At 42.1% G+C, this 24,844-nt stretch overlaps 1 pseudogene; it reads left to right on the top strand.

Moving 5' to 3' along the window:
* The window catches only part of LOC124023219, a 126,912-nt pseudogene that overhangs the window by 8,787 nt on the left and 93,281 nt on the right, over positions 1 to 24,844 (top strand).

The following is a 24,844-nucleotide window of genomic DNA, read 5'->3' as shown; positions in this document are numbered from 1 at the left end:
TGTAGCTGTTAGTTTATCTAGTTTATCTCCTGGGTGGTAGATGTAGCTGTTAGTTTATCTAGTTTATCTCCTGGGTGGTAGATGTAGCTGTTACCCTATCTAGTTTCTCTCCTGGGTGGTAGATGTAGCTGTTACCCTGCTAGTTTATCTCCTGGGTGGTAGATGTAGCTGTTAGTTTATCTAGTTTATCTCCTGGGTGGTAGATGTAGCTGTTAGTTTATCTAGTTTATCTCCTGGGTGGTAGATGTAGCTGTTAGTTTATATAGTTCATCTCCTGGGTGGTATTAAGTAGCAGATCTGTGCTTCTCTCTCTTGTTGCCTGGATATTCATTGTGTGTGTGTGTGTGTGTGTGTGTGTGTGTGTGTGTGTGTGTGTGTGTGTGTGTGTGTGTGTGTGTGTGTGTGTGTGTGTGTGTGTGTGTGTGTGTGTGTGTGTGTGTGTGTGTGTGTGTGTGTGTGTGTGTGTGTGTGTGTGTGCAGGACCAAGCGTTTGGGGAACTAGAGAAGAACAGTGACAAGCTGCTCCAGGGAACGTCTTCCTCAGACAGCAGTCAGCCGGCCCATCTCCACGAGCTGCTCTGCTCCCTACAGAAACAACTGCTGGCATACTGCCACATCAACTGTGTTACTGAGGTATGCAGGGACACACACACACACACACACACACACACACACACACACACACACACACACACACACACACACACACACACACACACACACACAGTAATAGTTAGTTAGTAACATTGTCCTGGTCTATAATACCTCCAGAACTCTAGTAATAGTAATAGTTAGTAACATTGTCCTGGTCTATAATACCTCCAGAACTCTAGTAATAGTTAGTAACATTGTCCTGGTCTATAATACCTCCAGAACTCTAGTAGTAGTAATAGTTAGTAACATTGTCCTGGTCTATAATACCTCCAGAACTCTAGTAGTAGTAATAGTTAGTAACATTGTCCTGGTCTATAATACCTCCAGAACTCTAGTAGTAGTAATAGTTAGTAACATTGTCCTGGTCTATAATACCTCCAGAACTCTAGTAGTAGTAATAGTTAGTAACATTGTCCTGGTCTATAATACCTCCAGAACTCTAGTAGTAGTAATAGTTAGTTAAACATTGTCCTGGTCTATAATACCTCCAGAACTCTAGTAGTAGTAATAGTTAGTAACATTGTCCTGGTCTATAATACCTCCAGAACTCTAGTAGTAGTAATAGTTAGTTAACATTGTCCTGGTCTATAATACCTCCAGAACTCTAGTAGTAGTAATAGTTAGTAACATTGTCCTGGTCTATAATACCTCCAGAACTCTAGTAGTAGTAATAGTTAGTAACATTGTCCTGGTCTATAATACCTCCAGAACTCTAGTAATAGTTAGTAACATTGTCCTGGTCTATAATACCTCCAGAACTCTAGTAGTAGTAATAGTTAGTAACATTGTCCTGGTCTATAATACCATTGTCCAGAACTCTCTAGTAGTAGTAATAGTTAGTAACATTGTCCTGGTCTATAATACCTCCAGAACTCTAGTAGTAGTAATAGTTAGTAACATTGTCCTGGTCTATAATACCTCCAGAACTCTAGTAGTAGTAATAGTTAGTAACATTGTCCTGGTCTATAATACCTCCAGAACTCTAGTAGTAGTAATAGTTAGTAGTAACATTGTCCTGGTCTATAATACCTCCAGAACTCTAGTAGTAGTAATAGTTAGTAACATTGTCCTGGTCTATAATACCTCCAGAACTCTAGTAGTAGTAATAGTTAGTAACATTGTCCTGGTCTATAATACCTCCAGAACTCTAGTAGTAGTAATAGTTAGTAACATTGTCCTGGTCTATAATACCTCCAGAACTCTAGTAGTAGTAATAGTTAGTAACATTGTCCTGGTCTATAATACCTCCAGAACTCTAGTAGTAGTAATAGTTAGTAACATTGTCCTGGTCTATAATACCTCCAGAACTCTAGTAGTAGTAATAGTTAGTAACATTGTCCTGGTCTATAATACCTCCAGAACTCTAGTAGTAGTAATAGTTAGTAAACATTGTCCTGGTCTATAATACCTCCAGAACTCTAGTAGTAGTAATAGTTAGTAACATTGTCCTGGTCTATAATACCTCCAGAACTCTAGTAGTAGTAATAGTTAGTAACATTGTCCTGGTCTATAATACCTCCAGAACTCTAGTAGTAGTAATAGTTAGTAACATTGTCCTGGTCTATAATACCTCCAGAACTCTAGTAGTAGTAATAGTTAGTAACATTGTCCTGGTCTATAATACCTCCAGAACTCTAGTAGTAGTAATAGTTAGTAACATTGTCCTGTCTATAATACCTCCACATTGTTAGGTCTATAATACCTCCAGAACTCTAGTAGTAGTAATAGTTAGTAACATTGTCCTGGTCTATAATACCTCCAGAACTCTAGTAATAGTAATAGTTAGTAACATTGTCCTGGTCTATAATACCTCCAGAACTCTAGTAATAGTTAGTAACATTGTAACATTGGGTCTATAATACCTCCAGAACTCTAGTAGTAGTAATAGTTAGTAACATTGTCCTGGTCTATAATACCTCCAGAACTCTAGTAGTAGTAATAGTTAGTAACATTGTCCTGGTCTATAATACCTCCAGAACTCTAGTAGTAGTAATAGTTAGTAACATTGTCCTGGTCTATAATACCTCCAGAACTCTAGTAGTAGTAATAGTTAGTAACATTGTCCTGGTCTATAATACCTCCAGAACTCTAGTAGTAGTAATAGTTAGTAACATTGTCCTGGTCTATAATACCTCCAGAACTCTAGTAGTAGTAATAGTTAGTAACATTGTCCTGGTCTATAATACCTCCAGAACTCTAGTAGTAGTAATAGTTAGTAACATTGTCCTGGTCTATAATACCTCCAGAACTCTAGTAATAGTTAGTAACATTGTCCTGGTCTATAATACCTCCAGAACTCTAGTAATAGTAATAGTTAGTAACATTGTCCTGGTCTATAATACCTCCAGAACTCTAGTAATAGTTAGTAACATTGTCCTGGTCTATAATACCTCCAGAACTCTAGTAGTAGTAATAGTTAGTAACATTGTCCTGGTCTATAATACCTCCAGAACTCTAGTAGTAGTAATAGTTAGTAACATTGTCCTGGTCTATAATACCTCCAGAACTCTAGTAGTAGTAATAGTTAGTAACATTGTCCTGGTCTATAATACCTCCAGAACTCTAGTAGTAGTAATAGTTAGTAACATTGTCCTGGTCTATAATACCTCCAGAACTCTAGTAGTAGTAATAGTTAGTAACATTGTCCTGGTCTATAATACCTCCAGAACTCTAGTAGTAGTAATAGTTAGTTAGTAACATTGTCCTGGTCTATAATACCTCCAGAACTCTAGTAGTAGTAATAGTTAGTAACATTGTCCTGGTCTATAATACCTCCAGAACTCTAGTAGTAGTAATAGTTAGTAACATTGTCCTGGTCTATAATACCTCCAGAACTCTAGTAATAGTAATAGTTAGTTAGTAACATTGTCCTGGTCTATAATACCTCCAGAACTCTAGTAGTAGTAATAGTTAGTAACATTGTCCTGGTCTATAATACCTCCAGAACTCTAGTAATAGTTAGTAACATTGTCCTGGTCTATAATACCTCCAGAACTCTAGTAGTAGTAATAGTTAGTAACATTGTCCTGGTCTATAATACCTCCAGAACTCTAGTAGTAGTAATAGTTAGTAACATTGTCCTGGTCTATAATACCTCCAGAACTCTAGTAGTAGTAATAGTTAGTAACATTGTCCTGGTCTATAATACCTCCAGAACTCTAGTAGTAGTAATAGTTAGTTAGTAACATTGTCCTGGTCTATAATACCTCCAGAACTCTAGTAGTAGTAATAGTTAGTAACATTGCCCTGGTCTATAATACCTCCAGAACTCTAGTAGTAGTAATAGTTAGTAACATTGTCCTGGTCTATAATACCTCCAGAACTCTAGTAGTAGTTAGTAACATTGTCCTGGTCTATAATACCTCCAGAACTCTAGTAATAGTTAGTAACATTGTCCTGGTCTATAATACCTCCAGAACTCTAGTAATAGTTAGTAACATTGTCCTGGTCTATAATACCTCCTCTAGTAAGTTAGTAACTCTAGTAGTCTAGTAATAGTTAGTAACATTGTCCTGGTCTATAATACCTCCAGAACTCTAGTAGTAGTAATAGTTAGTAACATTGTCCTGGTCTATAATACCTCCAGAACTCTAGTAGTAGTAATAGTTAGTAACATTGTCCTGGTCTATAATACCTCCAGAACTCTAGTAGTAGTAATAGTTAGTAACATTGTCCTGGTCTATAATACCTCCAGAACTCTAGTAGTAGTAATAGTTAGTAACATTGTCCTGGTCTATAATACCTCCAGAACTCTAGTAGTAGTAATAGTTAGTAACATTGTCCTGGTCTATAATACCTCCAGAACTCTAGTAGTAGTAATAGTTAGTAACATTGTCCTGGTCTATAATACCTCTAGAACTCTAGTAATAGTTAGTTAGTAACATTGTCCTGGTCTATAATACCTCCAGAACTCTAGTAATAGTAATAGTTAGTTAGTAACATTGTCCTGGTCTATAATACCTCCATAACTCTAGTAATAGTAATAGTTAGTAACATTGTCCTGGTCTATAATACCTCCAGAACTCTAGTAGTAGTAATAGTTAGTAACATTGTCCTGGTCTATAATACCTCCTAACTCTAGTAATAGTAATAGTTAGTTAGTCATTGTCCTGGTCTATAATACCTCCAGAACTCTAGTAATAGTAATAGTTAGTTAGTAACATTGTCCTGGTCTATAATACCTCCATAACTCTAGTAATAGTAATAGTTAGTTAAACATTGTCCTGGTCTATAATACCTCCATAACTCTAGTAGTAGTAATAGTTAGTAACATTGTCCTGGTCTATAATACCTCCAGAACTCTAGTAGTAGTAATAGTTAGTTAGTAACATTGTCCTGGTCTATAATACCTCCAGAACTCTAGTAATAGTAATAGTTAGTTAGTAACATTGTCCTGGTCTATAATACCTCCATAACTCTAGTAATAGTAATAGTTAGTAACATTGTCCTGGTCTATAATACCTCCAGAACTCTAGTAGTAGTAATAGTTAGTTAGTAACATTGTCCTGGTCTATAATACCTCCATAACTCTAGTAGTAGTAATAGTTAGTAACATTGTCCTGGTCTATAATACCTCCAGAACTCTAGTAGTAGTAATAGTTAGTAACATTGTCCTGGTCTATAATACCTCCAGAACTCTAGTAATAGTAATAGTTAGTTAGTAACATTGTCCTGGTCTATAATACCTCCAGAACTCTAGTAATAGTAATAGTTAGTTAGTAACATTGTCCTGGTCTATAATACCTCCAGAACTCTAGTAGTAGTAATAGTTAGTAACATTGTCCTGGTCTATAATACCTCCAGAACTCTAGTAATAGTTAGTAACATTGTCCTGGTCTATAATACCTCCAGAACTCTAGTAGTAGTAATAGTTAGTAACATTGTCCTGGTCTATAATACCTCCAGAACTCTAGTAATAGTAATAGTTAGTTAGTAACATTGTCCTGGTCTATAATACCTCCAGAACTCTAGTAGTAGTAATAGTTAGTAACATTGTCCTGGTCTATAATACCTCCAGAACTCTAGTAATAGTAATAGTTAGTAACATTGTCCTGGTCTATAATACCTCCAGAACTCTAGTAGTAGTAATAGTTAGTAACATTGTCCTGGTCTATAATACCTCCAGAACTCTAGTAGTAGTAATAGTAATAGTTAGTAACATTGTCCTGGTCTATAATACCTCCAGAACTCTAGTAGTAGTAATAGTTAGTAACATTGTCCTGGTCTATAATACCTCCAGAACTCTAGTAGTAGTAATAGTTAGTAACATTGTCCTGGTCTATAATACCTCCAGAACTCTAGTAGTAGTAATAGTTAGTAACATTGTCCTGGTCTATAATACCTCCAGAACTCTAGTAGTAGTAATAGTTAGTAACATTGTCCTGGTCTATAATACCTCTAGAACTCTAGTAATAGTTAGTTAGTAACATTGTCCTGGTCTATAATACCTCCATAACTCTAGTAATAGTAATAGTTAGTTAGTAACATTGTCCTGGTCTATAATACCTCCATAACTCTAGTAATAGTAATAGTTAGTAACATTGTCCTGGTCTATAATACCTCTTCTAGTAGTAAATAGTTAGTAACATTGTCCTGGTCTATAATACCTCCAGAACTCTAGTAATAGTAATAGTTAGTTAGTAACATTGTCCTGGTCTATAATACCTCCAGAACTCTAGTAATAGTAATAGTTAGTTAGTAACATTGTCCTGGTCTATAATACCTCCATAACTCTAGTAATAGTAATAGTTAGTTAGTAACATTGTCCTGGTCTATAATACCTCCATAACTCTAGTAGTAGTAATAGTTAGTAACATTGTCCTGGTCTATAATACCTCCAGAACTCTAGTAATAGTAATAGTTAGTTAGTAACATTGTCCTGGTCTATAATACCTCCAGAACTCTAGTAATAGTAATAGTTAGTTAGTAACATTGTCCTGGTCTATAATACCTCCATAACTCTAGTAATAGTAATAGTTAGTAACATTGTCCTGGTCTATAATACCTCCAGAACTCTAGTAGTAGTAATAGTTAGTTAGTAACATTGTCCTGGTCTATAATACCTCCATAACTCTAGTAGTAGTAATAGTTAGTAACATTGTCCTGGTCTATAATACCTCCAGAACTCTAGTAGTAGTAATAGTTAGTAACATTGTCCTGGTCTATAATACCTCTGAACTCTAGTAATAGTAATAGTTAGTTAGTAACATTGTCCTGGTCTATAATACCTCCAGAACTCTAGTAATAGTAATAGTTAGTTAGTAACATTGTCCTGGTCTATAATACCTCCAGAACTCTAGTAGTAGTAATAGTTAGTAACATTGTCCTGGTCTATAATACCTCCAGAACTCTAGTAATAGTTAGTAACATTCCTGGTCTCCTGGTCTATAATACCTCCAGAACTCTAGTAGTAGTAATAGTTAGTAACATTGTCCTGGTCTATAATACCTCCAGAACTCTAGTAATAGTAATAGTTAGTTAGTAACATTGTCCTGGTCTATAATACCTCCAGAACTCTAGTAGTAGTAATAGTTAGTAACATTGTCCTGGTCTATAATACCTCCAGAACTCTAGTAATAGTAATAGTTAGTAACATTGTCCTGGTCTATAATACCTCTAGTAGTAGTAATAGTTAGTAACATTGTCCTGGTCTAGAATACCTCCAGAACTCTAGTAGTAGTAATAGTAATAGTTAGTAACATTGTCCTGGTCTATAATACCTCCAGAACTCTAGTAATAGTTAGTTAGTAACATTGTCCTGGTCTATAATACCTCCAGAACTCTAGTAGAGTAATATTAGTAACATTGTCCTGGTCTATAATACCTCCAGAACTCTAGTAGTGTAATAGTTAGTAACATTGTCCTGGTCTATAATACCTCCAGAACTCTAGTAGTAGTAATAGTTAGTTACATTGTCCTGGTCTATAATACCTCCAGAACTCTAGTAGTAGTAATAGTTAGTAACATTGTCCTGGTGGTCTATAATACCTCCAGAACTCTAGTAGTAGTAATAGTTAGTAACATTGTCCTGGTCTATAATACCTCCAGAACTCTAGTAGTAGTAATAGTTAGTTAGTAACATTGTCCTGGTCTATAATACCTCCAGAACTCTAGTAGTAGTAATAGTTAGTTAGTAACATTGTCCTGGTCTATAATACCTCCAGAACTCTAGTAGTAGTAATAGTTAGTAACATTGTCCTGGTCTATAATACCTCCAGAACTCTAGTAGTAGTAATAGTTAGTTAGTAACATTGTCCTGGTCTATAATACCTCCAGAACTCTAGTAGTAGTAATAGTTAGTTAGTAACATTGTCCTGGTCTATAATACCTCCAGAACTCTAGTAGTAGTAATAGTTAGTTAGTAACATTGTCCTGGTCTATAATACCTCCAGAACTCTAGTAGTAGTAATAGTTAGTAACATTGCCCTGGTCTATAATACCTCTCTCTCTCTAGTAATAGTAATAGTTAGTAACATTGTCCTGGTCTATAATACCTCCAGAACTCTAGTAATAGTAATAGTTAGTAACATTGTCCTGGTCTATAATACCTCCAGAACTCTAGTAGTAGTAATAGTTAGTAACATTGTCCTGGTCTATAATACCTCCAGAACTCCAGCAGTGTGGCTCTGCTCCATCACCTCCAGCTGCTGCTGCCCCACGCTGACTGACATCTTCTCCTCTATTGCTCCACTCACTCCTGCTGCAGGAGAGCTCCTGGAACTGCAGCATCAGAGAGAAACTACTCTGTTATTATGTCTACTATTGTATCACTCTGTCTGTCTGGCTGTCTGTCTGTCTACCCTCTATCTCTGCCTCTCTCTCTCTGTCTCTCTCTCTCTCTCTCTCTCTCTCTCTCTCTCTCTCTGTCTCTCTCTCTCTCTCTCTCTCTCTCTCTGTCTCTCTGTCTCTCTCTCTCTCTCTCTGTCTCTCTGTCTCTCTCTCTCTCTCTCTGTCTCTCTCTGTCTCTCTCTCTCGGTGAGGAGATCTCTCTCTCTCTCTCTCTCTCTCTCTCTTAATAATAAAGTTATCAAATAAAACAAATGTAATGTAATATAAATATTTTATTAAAATAAATAACTGATGGTTGATAAGAGACGAGCAGTAATGGACAGTCACTACCTTCATGGGTCTTGTATTAATTGTTTTATTCTGATGTTACAGCATTTAACCCACATAATGCATAGTACATTTCATGTAAAGAAATAAATAATAGTCAAAACCAAAATCGTGATTATATTTTGAAAATCAGACCGAATCCGAACCGACTTTAAAAATGGCTAATCGCTCAGCACTAATATCAACCCAGCAGGGATCCAATTTCACCTCTTCTAATATCAACCCAGCAGGGATCCATTTTCACCCCTTCTAATATCAACCCAGCAGGGATCCAATTTCACCTCTTCTAATATCAACCCAGCAGGGATCCAATTTCACCCCTTCTAATATCAACCCAGCAGGGATCCAATTTCACCCCTTCTAATATCAACCCAGCAGGGATCCAATTTCACCTCTTCTAATATCAACCCAGCAGGGATCCAATTTCACCTCTTCTAATATCAACCCAGCAGGGATCCATTTTCACCCCTTCTAATATCAACCCAGCAGGGATCCATTTTCACCTCTTCTAATATCAACCCAGCAGGGATCCAATTTCACCTCTTCTAATATCATCCCAGCAGGGACCCAATTTCACCCCTTCTAATATCAACCCAGCAGGGATCCAATTTCACCTCTTCTAATATCAACCCAGCAGGGATCCAATTTCACCCCTTCTAATATCAACCCAGCAGGGATCCAATTTCACCCCTTCTAATATCAACCCAGCAGGGATCCAATTTCACCTCTTCTAATATCATCCCAGCAGGGATCCAATTTCACCTCTTCTAATATCAACCCAGCAGGGATCCATTTTCACCCCTTCTAATATCAACCCAGCAGGGATCCATTTTCACCCCTTCTAATATCAACCCAGCAGGGATCCAATTTCACCTCTTCTAATATCAACCCAGCAGGGATCCAATTTCACCTCTTCTAATATCAACCCAGCAGGGATCCAATTTCACCCCTTCTAATATCAACCCAGCAGGGATCCATTTTCACCCCTTCTAATATCATCCCAGCAGGGATACATTTTCACCCCTTCTAATATCAACCCAGCAGGGATCCAATTTCACCCCTTCTAATATCTTCCCAGCAGTGATCCAATTTCACCCCTTCTAATATCTTCCCAGCAGTGATCCAATTTCACCCCTTCTAATATCTTCCCAGCAGTGATCCAATTTCACTCTTTCTTTTCTCTTTCTGCCTCTATCTTTTGTATTCTTCTCTCTATCTGTCACTCTCAAACACACAGGCATTGTTGAATCAGAGATGTTTTCATTTCAATGCCAAGACGAAATGCCTCACTCTGTCTATCTCTGTTTTAGATGTGATGTACATGTCACTTCCTGGTTTATTAACTCTCTGTCTGTCTCTGTTCTAGATGTAATGTACATGTCACTTCCTGGTTTATTAACTCTCTGTCTGTCTCTGTCCTAGATGTGATGTACGTGTCACTTCCTGGTTTATTAACTCTCTGTCTGTCTCTGTTCTAGTTGTGATCTACGTGTCACTTCCTGGTTTATTACCTCTCTGTCTCTGTAGATGAGATCTACATGTCACTTCCTGGTTTATTATCTCTCTGTCTGTCTCTGTAGATGAGATCTACATGTCACTTCCTGGTTTATTACCTCTCTGTCTCTGTAGATGAGATCTACATGTCACTTCCTGGTTTATTAACTCTCTGTCTCTGTTCTAGTTGTGATCTACGTGTCTGCAGCAGGCAGTATGCTGTGTCAGATCGTCAACAGTCTACTACTACTACCAGTGTCTGTAGCCAGACCTCTGCTGAGCTACCTGCTAGACCTGCTGCCTCCTCTAGACTGTCTCAACAGACTGCTGCCTGCTGCCACACCATTGGAAGACCAGGAGCTGCAGTGGCCTTTACATGGTGAGGAGATAGAGCTGTAGTGGCCTCTACATGGTGAGGAGATAGAGATAGAGCTGTAGTGACCTCTAGATAAGGAGTATAGAGCTGTAGTGGCCTCTACATGGTGAGGAGATAGAGCTGAGTGACCTCTACATGGTGAGAGATAAGCTGTAGTGGCCTCTACATGGTGGTTCCTAGAGCTGATGACCTCTACATGGTGAGATAACATAGAGCTGGTGACCTCTCATGGTGAGGAAATGAGCTGTAGTGGCCTCTAGATGGTGAGGAGATAGAGCTGTAGTGGTTCCTCTACATGGTGAGGAGATAGAGCTGTAGTGACCTCTACATGGTGAGAGATAAGCTGTATTAGGTGAAGTGGTTCCTCTACATGGTGAGGAAATAGAGCTGGCCTGATGGTGAGGAGATAGAGCTGTAGTGACCTCTAGATAGAGATAGAGTGGTTCCTAGTGACCTCCCTCTAGATAACATGGTAGGAGATAGAGCTGTAGTGGTCTACATGGTGAGGAGATAGAGCTGGTAGGAGATAGAGCTGTAGTGACCTCCTACTGGTGAGAGATAGAGCTGTAGTGACAGTTAGAAGTCTCCTATGGTGAGAGATGACCCCCTCTAGATAACTCTACATGGTGAGAAGTGGTTCCTGATCTGTAGTGACCCCTACATCTGAGATAACAGTGAGGAGATAGAGCCTTTACATGGTGAGGAGATAGAGTGTCCTCTCATGGTGATGAGAGCTGTAGTGACTCTACATGGTAGATAAGCAGTTAGAACATGGTGAGGAGATAGAGCTGTATCTGTGACCTCTACTGATAACAGGAGGTAGAGATGGCTGTCCTCTATCTGATGACCCTCTCAGATGACAGATAGAAGTGGTCTCATGGTGAGGAGATAGAGCTGTAGTGGTTCCTCTCTGGTGACCCCTGTAGTGGCCTCTACATGGTGAGATAACAGTTAGAAGTGGTTCCTATCTGATGACCCCCTCTGGTTCCTAGATGACCCCCTGTCTAGATAACAGTTGAGGAGATAGTGTATCTGATCCTACATGGTGAGGAGATAGAGCTGTGTGACTCTCTAGATAACAGTTAGAGCTGTAGTGACCTATCTGATGACCCCTCTAGATAACAGATAGAGTGGTTCCTCTCTGATGACCCTCTAGATAACATGTGAGAAGTGGTTCTCTGTCTGATCTCTACATGGTGAGAGATCTAGAGCTAACAGTGACCTCTGGTTCTTATCTGATGACTCTTTCTGTCTCTCGCTCTCTGTCTCTGTCTAGAAGTGGTCTCTCTGATGACTCTCTCTCTAGATAACTCTCTCTCTGGTCTCTCTCTCTGATCTGTCTCTAGATCTGTCTAGAAGTCTCTCTGGTTCCTCTCTCTGACTCTCTCTCTCTAGATAACTCTTCTCTCTGGTCTCTCTGTCTCTCTCTCTGACTCTCTCTGTCTCTCTCTCTGTCTCTCTAGATAACTCTCTTCTCTCTGTGGTTCTCTCTCTGTCTGACTCTCTCTCTGTCTCTCTCTCTCTCTCTTCTCTCTGGTGTGTCTCTCTGTGTCTCTCTCTCTCTGTGTCTCTCTCTGTCTCTCTCTTCTGTCTCTTCCTATCTGATGACTCTCTGTCTCTCTCTGTGTCTCCAGGAGCCCCAGACTTTGTGGACCCTGCAGGGCAGCCCCTGTCCCAGCCGGCCCAGTCCTGGGTGTGGCTGGTGGATCTGGAGCGACTGCAGGCCTGCTGGTGGGCAGCTGCCTGGGGGCATGCTGCAGGAGCACCCCCTCCTAGAGGAACAGGATACAGGCTACTGGCTGAAAACCCCCTGTTCAGCAACAGTTGGAGATGGACATCCCTCAACTAGGTATGAAACACGGCTAGATAACAGTTAGATATTATTCCATTATTGGGCTCCTGAGTGGCGCAGTCTTAGGCACTGCATCTCAGTGCTAGATGTCACTACAGACATCCTGGTTAGAAGTGGTTCCAGGCTGTATCACAACCGACCGTGATTGGGAGTAACATTAGGGTGGTTCACAATTGGCCCAGCGTCGTCCGAGTTTGGCCGGTGTAGGCCGTCATTGTATATAAGAATGTGTTCTTTATGACTTGCCTAGTTAAATAAAGGTCAAATAAATAGAATTAAATAACTGACCCCCTCTAGATAACAGTTAGAAGTGGTTCCTATCTGATGACCCCCCTCTAGATAACAGTTAGAAGTGGTTCCTATCTGATGACCCCCCTCTAGATAACAGTTAGAAGTGGTTCCTATCTGATGACCCCCTCTAGATAACAGTTAGAAGTGGTTCCTATCTGATGACCCCCCCTCTAGATAACAGTTAGAAGTGGTTCCTATCTGATGACCCCCCTCTAGATAACAGTTAGAAGTGGTTCCTATCTGATGACCCCCCCCCCTCTAGATAACAGTTAGAAGTGGTTCCTATCTGATGACCCCCTCTAGATAACAGTTAGAAGTGGTTCCTATCTGATGACCCCCCCTCTAGATAACAGTTAGAAGTGGTTCCTATCTGATGACCCCCCTCTAGATAACAGTTAGAAGTGGTTCCTATCTGATGACCCCCCTCTAGATAACAGTTAGAAGTGGTTCCTATCTGATGACCCCCCTCTAGATAACAGTTAGAAGTGGTTCCTATCTGATGACCCCCCTAGATAACAGAAGTGGTTCCTATCTGTTAGAAGTGGTTCCTATCTGATGACCCCCTCTAGATAACAGTTAGAAGTGGTTCCTATCTGATGACCCCCCTCTAGATAACAGTTAGAAGTGGTTCCTATCTGATGACCCCCCTCTAGATAACAGTTAGAAGTGGTTCCTATCTGATGACCCCCCCCCTCTAGATAACAGTTAGAAGTGGTTCCTATCTGATGACCCCCCCTCTCTAGATAACAGTTAGAAGTGGTTCCTATCTGATGACCCCCCTCTAGATAACAGTTAGAAGTGGTTCCTATCTGATGACCCCCCTCTAGATAACAGTTAGAAGTGGTTCCTATCTGATGACCCCCCTCTAGATAACAGTTAGAAGTGGTTCCTATCTGATGACCCCCCTCTAGATAACAGTTAGAAGTGGTTCCTATCTGATGACCCCCTCTAGATAACAGTTAGAAGTGGTTCCTATCTGATGACCCCCCTCTAGATAACAGTTAGAAGTGGTTCCTATCTGATGACCCCCTCTAGATAACAGTTAGAAGTGGTTCCTATCTGATGACCCCCCTCTAGATAACAGTTAGAAGTGGTTCCTATCTGATGACCCCCTCTCTAGATAACAGTTAGAAGTGGTTCCTATCTGATGACCCCCTCTAGATAACAGTTAGAAGTGGTTCCTATCTGATGACCCCCCTCTAGATAACAGTTAGAAGTGGTTCCTATCTGATGACCCCCCTCTAGATAACAGTTAGAAGTGGTTCCTATCTGATGACCCCCCCTCTAGATAACAGTTAGAAGTGGTTCCTATCTGATGACCCCCCTCTAGATAACAGTTAGAAGTGGTTCCTATCTGATTTCTTTTCATTCTGATCTGTTGTATTTATTCTCTGACGATGCTGGTCCGTACTGTGTTTTGTATGTGCCTCTTAGATAACTGCATCAGCTGGCTGTTAGAGGAGGCCCTCTCAGGGAACGAGGAGCAGAAACCAGTTGACTGTCCTCTGAGAGCAGACATGAGCGTCCTGGTGGAGCTGGCCCTGGGCTGATGACCAGAAGGAACCCACCAACAGTCTCTGGAGCAACATGCAGGACTACGCCACCAGCAAAGGTACCGGAGGGGGGTGTCTGGATGACCTATAATACATGAGGGGGGGGTCTGGGTTTAGTTTATTCAGTGTATTGAACAGTGATGCCCGCTCTCTGTTAAATTCTCCCACAGTGTATTGAGTGATGCCCGCTCTCTGTTAAATTCTCCCACAGTGTTTGAGTGATGCCCGCTCTCTGTTAAATACTCCCACAGTTTATTGAGTGATGCCTGCTCTCTGTTAAATTCTCCCACAGTGTATTGAGTGATGCCCGCTCTCTGTTAAATGCTCCCACAGTTTGAGTGATGCCCGCTCTCTGTTGAATGCTCCCACAGTTTATTGAGTGATGCCTGCACTCTGTTAAATTCTCCCACAGTGTATTGAGTGATGCCCGCTCTCTGTTAAATGCTCCCACAGTTTGAGTGATGCCCGCTCTCTGTTGAATGCTCCCACAGTTTATTGAGTGATGCCTGCACTCTGTTAAATTCTCCCACAGTGTATTGAGTGATGCCCGCTCTCTGTTAAATGCTCCCACAGTTTGAGTGATGCCCGCTCTCTGTTGAATGCTCCCACAGTTTATTGAGTGATGCCTGCTCTCTGTTAAATTCTCCCACAGTGTATTGAGTGATGCTCGCTCTCTGTTGAATGCTCCCACAGTTTGAGTGATGCCCAATCTCTGTTGAATACTCCCACAGTTTATTGAGTGATGCCCGCTCTCTGTTGAATACTCCCACAGTTTATTGAGTGATGCCCGCTCTCTGTTGAATACTCCCACAGTTTATTGAGTGATGCCCGCTCTCTGTTGAATGCTCCCACAGTTTATTGAGTGATGCCCAATCTCTGTTGAATACTCCCACAGTTTATTGAGTGATGCCCGCTCTCTGTTGAATACTCCCACAGTTTATTGAGTGATGCCCGCTCTCTGTTGAATGCTCCCACAGTTTATTGAGTGATGCCTGCTCTCTGTTGAATGCTCCCACAGTTTATTGAGTGATGCCCGCTCTCTGCTGAATGCTCCCACAGTTTATTGAGTGATGCCCGCTCTCAGTTTATTGAGTGATGCCCGCTCTCTGCTGAATGCTCCCACAGTTTATTGAGTGATGCCCACTCTCAGTTTATTGAGTGATGCCCGCTCTCTGTTAAATGCTCCCACAGTTTATTGAGTGATGCCCACTCTCTGTTGAATGCTCCCACAGTTTATTCAGTTTATTGAGTGATGCCCGCTCTCAGTTTATTGAGTGATGCCCGCTCTCTGTTGAATGCTCCCACAGTTTATTCAGTTTATTGAGTGATGCCCGCTCTCAGTTTGAGTGATGCCCACTCTCTGTTGAATACTCCCACAGTTTATTGAGTGATGCCCGCTCTCTGTTGAATGCTCCCACAGTTTATTGAGTGATGCCTGCTCTCTGTTGAATGCTCCCACAGTTTATTGAGTGATGCCCGCTCTCTGCTGAATGCTCCCACAGTTTATTGAGTGATGCCCGCTCTCAGTTTATTGAGTGATGCCAGCTCTCTGTTAAATGCTCCCACAGTTTATTGAGTGATGCCCACTCTCTGTTGAATGCTCCCACAGTTTATTCAGTTTATTGAGTGATGCCCGCTCTCAGTTTATTGAGTGATGCCCGCTCTCTGCTGAATGCTCCCACAGTTTATTGAGTGATGCCCGCTCTCAGTTTATTGAGTGATGCCCGCTCTCTGCTAAATGCTTCCACAGTTGAATCAGTCTATTCAGTTTCTTTTCAGTTCATTGGAGCATCCAGCAGTGTGTGGGCGTCCATCTTTCTTTCATGACAGATTAGTAGTGTAGAATAAGCAGAGTATTAATGCTGCTGGGATATGTAGTGATGTCCATGTGTTTGTGTTCCAGACTGGGACAACGCCTCTCTCTGTAATGAGATCTTATTGGACACCGTGTCCAGGTTTGTCCTGGCTGCTCTGCTGAAGCACACCGGCCTGCTGGGCCAAGCTGTGGAGAGGGCAGGTAATTCTACTGCACACCCATCATGGTTATGCCTTCCCAATGGTGCCCTAATCCCTATATAGTGGTACTACTATAGACCAGAGCCCTATTCCCTATATAGTGGTACTACTATAGACCAGAGCCCTATTCCCTATATAGTGGTACTACTATAGACCAGAGCCCTATTCCCATAGTGGTACTACTATAGACCAGAGCCCTATTCCCTATATAGTGGTACTACTATAGACCAGAGCCCTATTCCCTATATATAGTGATACTACTATAGACCAGAGCCCTATTCCCTATATAGTGGTACTACTATAGACCAGAGCCCTATTCCCTATAGTGGTACTACTATAGACCAGAGCCCTATTCCCTATATAGTGGTACTACTATAGACCAGAGCCCTATTCCCTATATAGTGGTACTACTATAGACCAGAGCCCTATTCCCTATATAGTGGTACTACTATAGACCAGAGCCCTATTCCCTATATAGTGGTACTACTATAGACCAGAGCCCTATTCCCTATATAGTGGTACTACTATAGACCAGAGCCCTATTCCCTATATAGTGGTACTACTATAGACCAGGGCCCTATTCCCTATATAGTACACTACTATAGACCAGAGCCCTATTCCCTATATAGTGGTACTACTATAGACCAGAGCCCTATTCCCTATATAGTGGTACTACTTTAGACCAGGGTCAGTAGGACTCTGGCACCCTATTCCCTACATAGTGCACTACTTTAGACCAGGGTCAGTAGGACTCTGGCACCCTATGTGGTGTCATTTGATACACATGCCTTGTCTATTTCATGACCAGGCTGGGTTCACCAGTCAGTGTGTCTCTGTGTTGTTTCCAACCAGGTACCAGCCTTGTAAGATGCTGGCTGGGTCAGTTGGTCTACAAGGTCCGGAACCGCCTGCTGGCCTGTAAGAACATGACCGTCGTCCAGACACGCTCGTCTTCCCGCGAGAGGAGGGTAAGTGACCCGGCTCTTCTTTCAGTAACTGGTCCGTTGGTCCATGAAACATCCTTCCAGTCCCACGTCAGGGTCTGCTGCCTTATTCCCACATCAACCCTTAAACCCCTCTACATCCTAGAGACACTTACGGCAACTGCTTATTTGACCTCTAACCCCAACGGTCCTCATTTCAATTTAAAGAGATACTTCTGGATTTATTTATTTTACATCCCCAGAGTCAGATGAACTTGAAGATACTATTTTTATGTCTTGCATCCGGTATGAAGAAAGTTAGAGGTAGTTTCTTGAGCCAATGCTAACTAGCGTTAGCACAATGACTAAAGGTCTATGGTATGTACTAGCATGCTAGCAGTGTGCAACATGTCACTAGTGTCTCCTTGTGATAGTTTGTCATAAAAACCTGTACTTGGCACTGATCAGATTGTTTGGTCTATATTAACGTGTGTCCTGTCCTGTGCCTGATCAGATTGTTTGGTCTATATTAACGTGTGTCCTGTCCTGTGCCTGATCAGATTGTTTGGTCTATATTAACGTGTGTCCTGTCCTGTGCCTGATCACATTGTTTGGTCTATATTAACGTGTGTCCTGTCCTGTGCCTGATCAGATTGTTTGGTCTATATTAACGTGTGTCCTGTCCTGTGCCTGATCACATTGTTTGGTCTATATTAACGTGTGTCCTGTCCTGTGCCTGATCAGATTGTTTGGTCTATATTAACGTGTGTCCTGTCCTGTGCCTGATCAGGTTGTTTGGTCTATATTAACGTGTGTCCTGTCCTGTGCCTGATCACATTGTTTGGTCTATATTAACGTGGTCCTGTCCTGTGCCTGATCAGATTGTTTGGTCTATATTAACGTGTGTCCTGTCCTGTGCCTGATCACATTGTTTGGTCTATATTAACGTGGGGGGCAGTAGTAAGCTAGCCAGGCTACTTGTCTTCTCAAGGGGCAGTAGTAAGCTAGCCAGGCTACTTGTCTTCTCAAGGGGGCAGTAGTAAGCTAGCCAGGCTACTTGTCTTCTCAAGGGGCAGTAGTAAGCTAGCCAGGCTACTTGTCTTCTCAAGGGGGCAGTAGTAAGTTAGCCAGGCTACTTGTCTTCTCAAGGGGCAGTAGTAAGCTAGCCAGGCTACTTGTCTTCTCAAGGGGGCAGTAGTAAGTTAGCCAGGCTACTTGTCTTCTCAAGGGGGCAGTAGTAAGTTAGCCAGGCTACTTGTCTTCTCAAGGGGCAGTAGTAAGCTAGCCAGGCTACTTGTCTTCTCAAGGGGGCAGTAGTAAGCTAGCCAGGCTACTTGTCTTCTCAAGGGGGCAGTAGTAAACTAGCCAGGCTACTTGTCTTCTCAAGGGGCAGTAGTAAGCTAGCCAGGCTACTTGTCTTCTCAAGGGGCAGTAGTAAGCTTGTTTTGCCAGGCTACTTGTCTTCTCACAGGGTGCAGTAGTAAGCTAGCCAGGCTACTTGTCTTCTCAAGGGGCAGTAGTAAGTTAGCCAGACTACTTGTCTTCTCAAGGGGCAGTAGTAAGTTAGCCAGACTACTTGTCTTCTCAAGGGGGCAGTATTAAGCTATTTTTTTACTTGTCTTCTCAAGGGCAGTAGTAAGCTAGCCAGGCTACTTGTCTTCTCAAGGGGCAGTAGTAACTAGCCAGGCTATTCTTGTCTTCTCAACCTCTGGGCCTAGTATTAGCCAGGCTACTTGTCTTCTCAAGGGGGAAGTAGTAAGCTAGCCAGGCTACTTGTCTTCTCAAGGGGCAGTAGTAAGTTAGCCAGGCTACTTTCTTCTCAAGGGGCAGTAGTAAGTTAGCCAAGGCTGACTTGTCTTCTCAAGGGGCAGTAGTAAGCTAGCCAGGCTACTTGTCTTCTCACAGGGGCATAGTAAAATAGCCAGGCTACTTGTCTTCTCAGGGACAGTAGTAGTTCTGGCCAGACTATTGTCTTCTCAAGGGGACAGTAGTAAGTTAGCCAGGCTATTGTCTTCTCAAGGGGCAGTAGTAAGCTAGCCAGGCTACTTGTCTTCTCAAGGGGGCAGTAGTAAGCTAGCCAGGCTACTTGTCTTCTCAAAAATCACAGTAGTAAGCTAGCCAGCCTACTTTTCTCAAGGGGCAGTAGTAAGCTAGTCAGGCTACATGTCTTCTCAAGGGGACAGTAGTAAGTTAGCCAGACTACTTGTCTTCTCAAGCGGGCAGTAGTAAGCTAGCCAGGCTCTTGTCTTCTCAAAGGCTAGAAATCTAGCCAGGCTCAAAGCAATTGTAGTTAGGTCAGGCCACTTGTCTTCTCAAGGGGACAGTAGTATTAGCCAACACTTCTCAAGGGGCAGTAGTAAGCTAGCCAGGCTACTTGTCTTCTCAAGGGGGCAGTAGTAAGTTAGCCAGGCTACTTGTCTTCTTCATCAGCAGTAGTAAGACTAGCCAGGCTGACTTGTCTTCTCAAGGGGGTGTTAAGCAGCCAGGCTACTTGTCTTCTCACAGGGGCAGTAAAACCTGTAAACATAGCTAGCCAGGCTACTTGTCTTCTCAAAACCAGTAGTAAGGTAGCACTGGCTACTTTTCTTCTCAAACGGGCAGTAGTAAGCTAGCCAGGTTTGTCTTCTCAAGGGGCAGTAGTAAGCTAGCCAGGCTACTTGTCTTCTCAAGGGGGCAGTAGTAAGCTGAGGGCTACTTGTCTTCTAAGCAGTAGTAAGAGCCAGGCTACTTGTCTTCTCAAGGGGGCAGTAGTAAGCTGCCAGGCTACTTGTCTTCTCAAGGGGGCAGTAGTAAGCTAGCCAGGCTACTTGTCTTCTCACAGGGGGCAGTAACTGTAAGCTAGCCAGGCTACTTGTCTTCTCAAGGGGGCAGTAGTAAGTTGGCATTTTCTTCTCAAGGGGCAGTAGTAAGCTAGCCAGGCTACTTGTCTTCTCAAGGGGGTAGTAGTAAGCTAGCCAGGCTACTTGTCTTCTCAAGGGGACAGTAGTAAGTTAGCCAGACTACTTGTCTTCTCAAGGGGGCAGTAGTAAGCTAGCCAGGCTACTTGTCTTCTCAAGGGGACAGTAGTAAGTTAGCCAGGCTACTTGTCTTCTCAAGGGGGCAGTAGTAAGCTAGCCAGGCTACTTGTCTTCTCAAGGGGGCAGTCTTCTCAGTAAGCTAGCCAGGCTACTTGTTTCTCAAGTAGCTACTTGTCTTCAAGGGGACAGTAGTAAGTTAGCCAGGCTACTTGTCTTCTCAAGGGGGCAGTAGTAAGCTAGCCAGGCTACTTGTCTTCTCAAGGGGGCAGTAGTAAGCTAGCCAGGCTACTTGTCTTCTCAAGGGGACAGTAGTAAGTTAGCCAGACTACTTGTCTTCTCAAGGGGGCAGTAGTAAGCTAGCCAGGCTACTTGTCTTCTCAAGGGGGCAGTAGTAAGCTAGCCAGGCTACTTGTCTTCTCAAGGGGCAGTAGTAAGCTAGCCAGGCTACTTGTCTTCTCAAGGGGCAGTAGTAAGCTAGCCAGGCTACTTGTCTTCTCAAGGGGACAGTAGTAAGTTAGCCAGACTACTTGTCTTCTCAAGCGGGCAGTAGTAAGCTAGCCAGGCTACTTGTCTTCTCAAGGGGGCAGTAGTAAGCTAGCAGCGGGCTACTTGTCTTCTCAAGGGGGCAGTAGTAAGCTAGCCAGGCTACTTGTCTTCTCAAGGGGACAGTAGTAAGTTAGCCAGACTACTTGTCTTCTCAAGGGGCAGTAGTAAGCTAGCCAGGCTACTTGTCTTCTCAAGGGGGCAGTAGTAAGCTAGCCAGGCTACTTGTCTTCTCAAGGGGGCAGTAGTAAGCTAGCCAGGCTACTTGTCTTCTCAAGGGGGCAGTAGTAAGCTAGCCAGGCTACTTGTCTTCTCAAGGGGCAGTAGTAAGCTAGCCAGGCTACTTGTCTTCTCAAGGGGGCAGTAGTAAGTTAGCCAGGCTACTTGTCTTCTCAAGGGGCAGTAGTAAGCTAGCCAGGCTACTTGTCTTCTCAAGGGGGCAGTAGTAAGCTAGCCAGGCTACTTGTCTTCTCAAGGGGACAGTAGTAAGTTAGCCAGACTACTTGTCTTCTCAAGGGGCAGTAGTAAGCTAGCCAGGCTACTTGTCTTCTCAAGTAGGGACAGTAGTAAGTTAGACAGACTACTTGTCTTCTCAAGGGGGCAGTAGTAAGCTAGCCAGGCTACTTGTCTTCTCAAGGGGGCAGTAGTAAGCTAGCCAGGCTACTTGTCTTCTCAAGGGGCCAGTAGTAAGCTAGCCAGCCTACTTGTCTTCTCAAGGGGGCAGTAGTAAGCTAGCCAGACTTATAGAAGCTTCAGAAATTAGCTTCAATGTTTTTTATGTTGTTTTGGAACTAAGCTGTTCATTTCATACAGTACATGAAATGGTTTAGCTGTAATGAATAATTCATCATAGGTCTAATGGCAGTAATTTGACTCCATATCGTGGCCATAGATGAGCAAATGAACCCTGATATGTATGAAATTACATTTTAAAACAGTTTAGATGTAATTATAAAATATGGTTTTGAATTGGGAAATTTAAGGTATTCTTCTATTATTTAATATGCTGTGTTATTTTTAAAATAAATTGAATATGGTATAGAATATATTATATTTGTTATTTTAGTTCTACCAGTTCTATCAGTTATCAATTGTTCAACTTTAAAAAAATATTATTCTGTGACTTAACCTCTGGGATATTCGGGACGGTAGCGTCCCACCCTGCCAACAGCCAGTGAAAGTGCAGGGCGCCAAATTCAAAACAACAAAAATCTCATAATTAAAATTCCTCAAGCATACAAGTATTTTACACCATTTTAAAGATACAATTCTTGTTAATCCAGCCACAGTGTCTGATTTCAAAAAGGCTTTACAGCAAAAGCACCACAAACGATTATGTTAGGTCACCAAGTCACAGAAAAACACAGCCAAAGAGTGGAGTCACAAAAAGCAGAAATATAGATTAAATTAATCACTAACCTTTGATGATCTTCATCAGATGACACTCATAGGACTTCATGTTACACAATACATGTATGTTTTGTTCGCTATGTTCAGTAGTTCCAAAACATGCAGTGATTTTGCAGAGAGCCACATCAATTTACAGAAATACTCATAATAAACATTGATAAAAGATACAACTGTTATGAATGGAACTTTAGATAAACGTCTCCTTAACCTCTAGTGACACCCCATCCCGTGAACGGGACCGTTGTCATCATCTGACACTAAATTAGCATAACGCAACGGACATAAATATTCCTTGAAAATATTCCTATTCATGAAAATCACAAATGAAATATATTGAGACACAGAACGCAACACCCTGCTACAACTCAACTCTCCGTGAAGTGAAAGAGGTATGGACTGTAGGCGTGAGTAAGGATGACAACAGACAGAATGTGGTACCGTTTACAAGGACTTTATTCCTTCACACGGTAATATGGGGAAAAAGGGCTGGACGGAACCAAAGCAAGGAAAGTAAATCTCAAAGCGTCTCCTATCTTACCTGCCTAACCAATACTTACCTAATTTAGCACCACCTGGTGCCCTAACCAAAATACAGGGGGTGGTCTGCCCAGGTCTTACCTATTGTGCCTAGACAATGAATATACTACGGGTATATGTATGCCCGCAGGCCTCTTGCCTAAGCACTCCCTAGGTGCCTTCCCCTTCCCCCCTGGGAACAAATGAAACAGGGGAACAAATAATTTCAGTCACCAAGAAGTTAAGCTAAAACACAATGTTTTGGCCGAGGTATTGTTGAGGTTTTGTTTTTCGGTATCGAGTATCGTGATACTAAACCTGTTATTCTGGTATCGTGACACTAAACCTGATATTCTGGTATCGTGACACCAAACCTGATATTCTGGTATCGTGACACTAAACCTGATATTCTGGTATCGTGATACTAAACCTGATATTCTGGTATCGTGACACCAAACCTGATATTCTGGTATCGTGACACTAAACCTGATATTCTGGTATCGTGACACTAAACCTGATATTCTGGTATCGTGACACTAAACCTGATATTCTGGTATCGTGACACTAAACCTGATATTCTGGTATCGTGACACCAAACCTGATATTCTGGTATCGTGACACTAAACCTGATATTCTGGTATCGTGATACTAAACCTGATATTCTGGTATCGTGACACTAAACCTGATATTCTGGTATCGTGATACTAAACCTGATATTCTGGTATTGTGATACTAAACCTGATATTCTGGTATCGTGATACTAAACATGATATTCTGGTATCGTGACACTAAACCTGATATTCTGGTATCGTGATACTAAACCTGATATTCTGGTATCGTGATACTAAACCTGATATTCTGGTATCGTGATACTAAACCTGATATTCTGGTATCGTGACAACACTTTTAACGGGTGTCCTGTGTTGTGCCCGATCAGATTTCAGACAATCAGGACTCTCTGGAGATGGACCCCCAGGAGCACTCGTTCACGAGGACCATCGACGAGGAGGCGGAGCTAGAAGAGAGGACGGACCGAGAAAGGGAGGATGTGAATCAGGAGCAGGATGAGGAAGAGGAGGAGAGAGAGCACGAAGTCATGACCGCTGGGAGTGAGTGGTTCACTTTACTGCAATGACACAACACTCTCACTTAATGTACTCCTACCAGACTGTCACTGAACACACTGCTACCTACCAGACTGTCACTGAATAGACTATCACTGAACACACTGCTACCTACCAGACTGTCACTGAATAGACTGTCACTGAAAACACTGCTACCTACCAGACTGTCACTGAATAGACTGTCACTGAACACACTGCTACCTAGACTGTCACTGAATAGACTGTCACTGAACACACTGCTACCTACCAGACTGTCACTGAATAGACTGTCACTGAACACACTGCTACCTACCAGACTGTCACTGAATAGACTGTCACTGAACACACTGCTACCTACCAGACTGTCACTGAATAGACTGTCACTGAACACACTGCTACCTACCAGACTGTCACTGAATAGACTGTCACTGAACACACTGCTACCTACCAGACTGTCACTGAACACACTGCACTACAGACTGTCACCTAGCAGACTGTCACTGAACACACTGCTACCTAGCAGACTGTCACTGAATAGACTGTCACTGAACACACACTGCTACCTAGCAGACTGTCACTGAATAGACTGTCACTGAACACACTGCTACTGAACACACTGCTACCTAGACTGTCACTGAATAGACTGTCACTGAACTCACTGCTATCTAGCAGACTTGTCTGAACACCTACCTAATTCCTTGAACATTTGGACCTTTTGCCACATTTCAGGCTTAAACATAAAGATATAAAACTGTATTTTTTGTGAAGAATCATGGGAGTGGGACACAATCATGAAGTTTTACGACATTTATTGGTCCATATTTCAAACTTTTTTAACAAATCAAAAACTGAAAAATTGGGCCCGTGCAAAATTATTCAAACCAACCTTAATCAGTTAATACTTTGTTGCTCACCTTTATTTCTAGTGAAAGGATGTAATGTGATAGCAGCGTATGACTCTACAGGTTTGCACTACTGAGA

This window comes from Oncorhynchus gorbuscha, unplaced genomic scaffold, assembly GCF_021184085.1.
Source record: "Oncorhynchus gorbuscha isolate QuinsamMale2020 ecotype Even-year unplaced genomic scaffold, OgorEven_v1.0 Un_scaffold_1557, whole genome shotgun sequence".
Classification (NCBI taxonomy): domain Eukaryota; kingdom Metazoa; phylum Chordata; class Actinopteri; order Salmoniformes; family Salmonidae; genus Oncorhynchus; species Oncorhynchus gorbuscha.
Note: the sequence above shows the minus strand (reverse complement) of the source record. Positions and strands in the feature narration are given on the sequence as shown.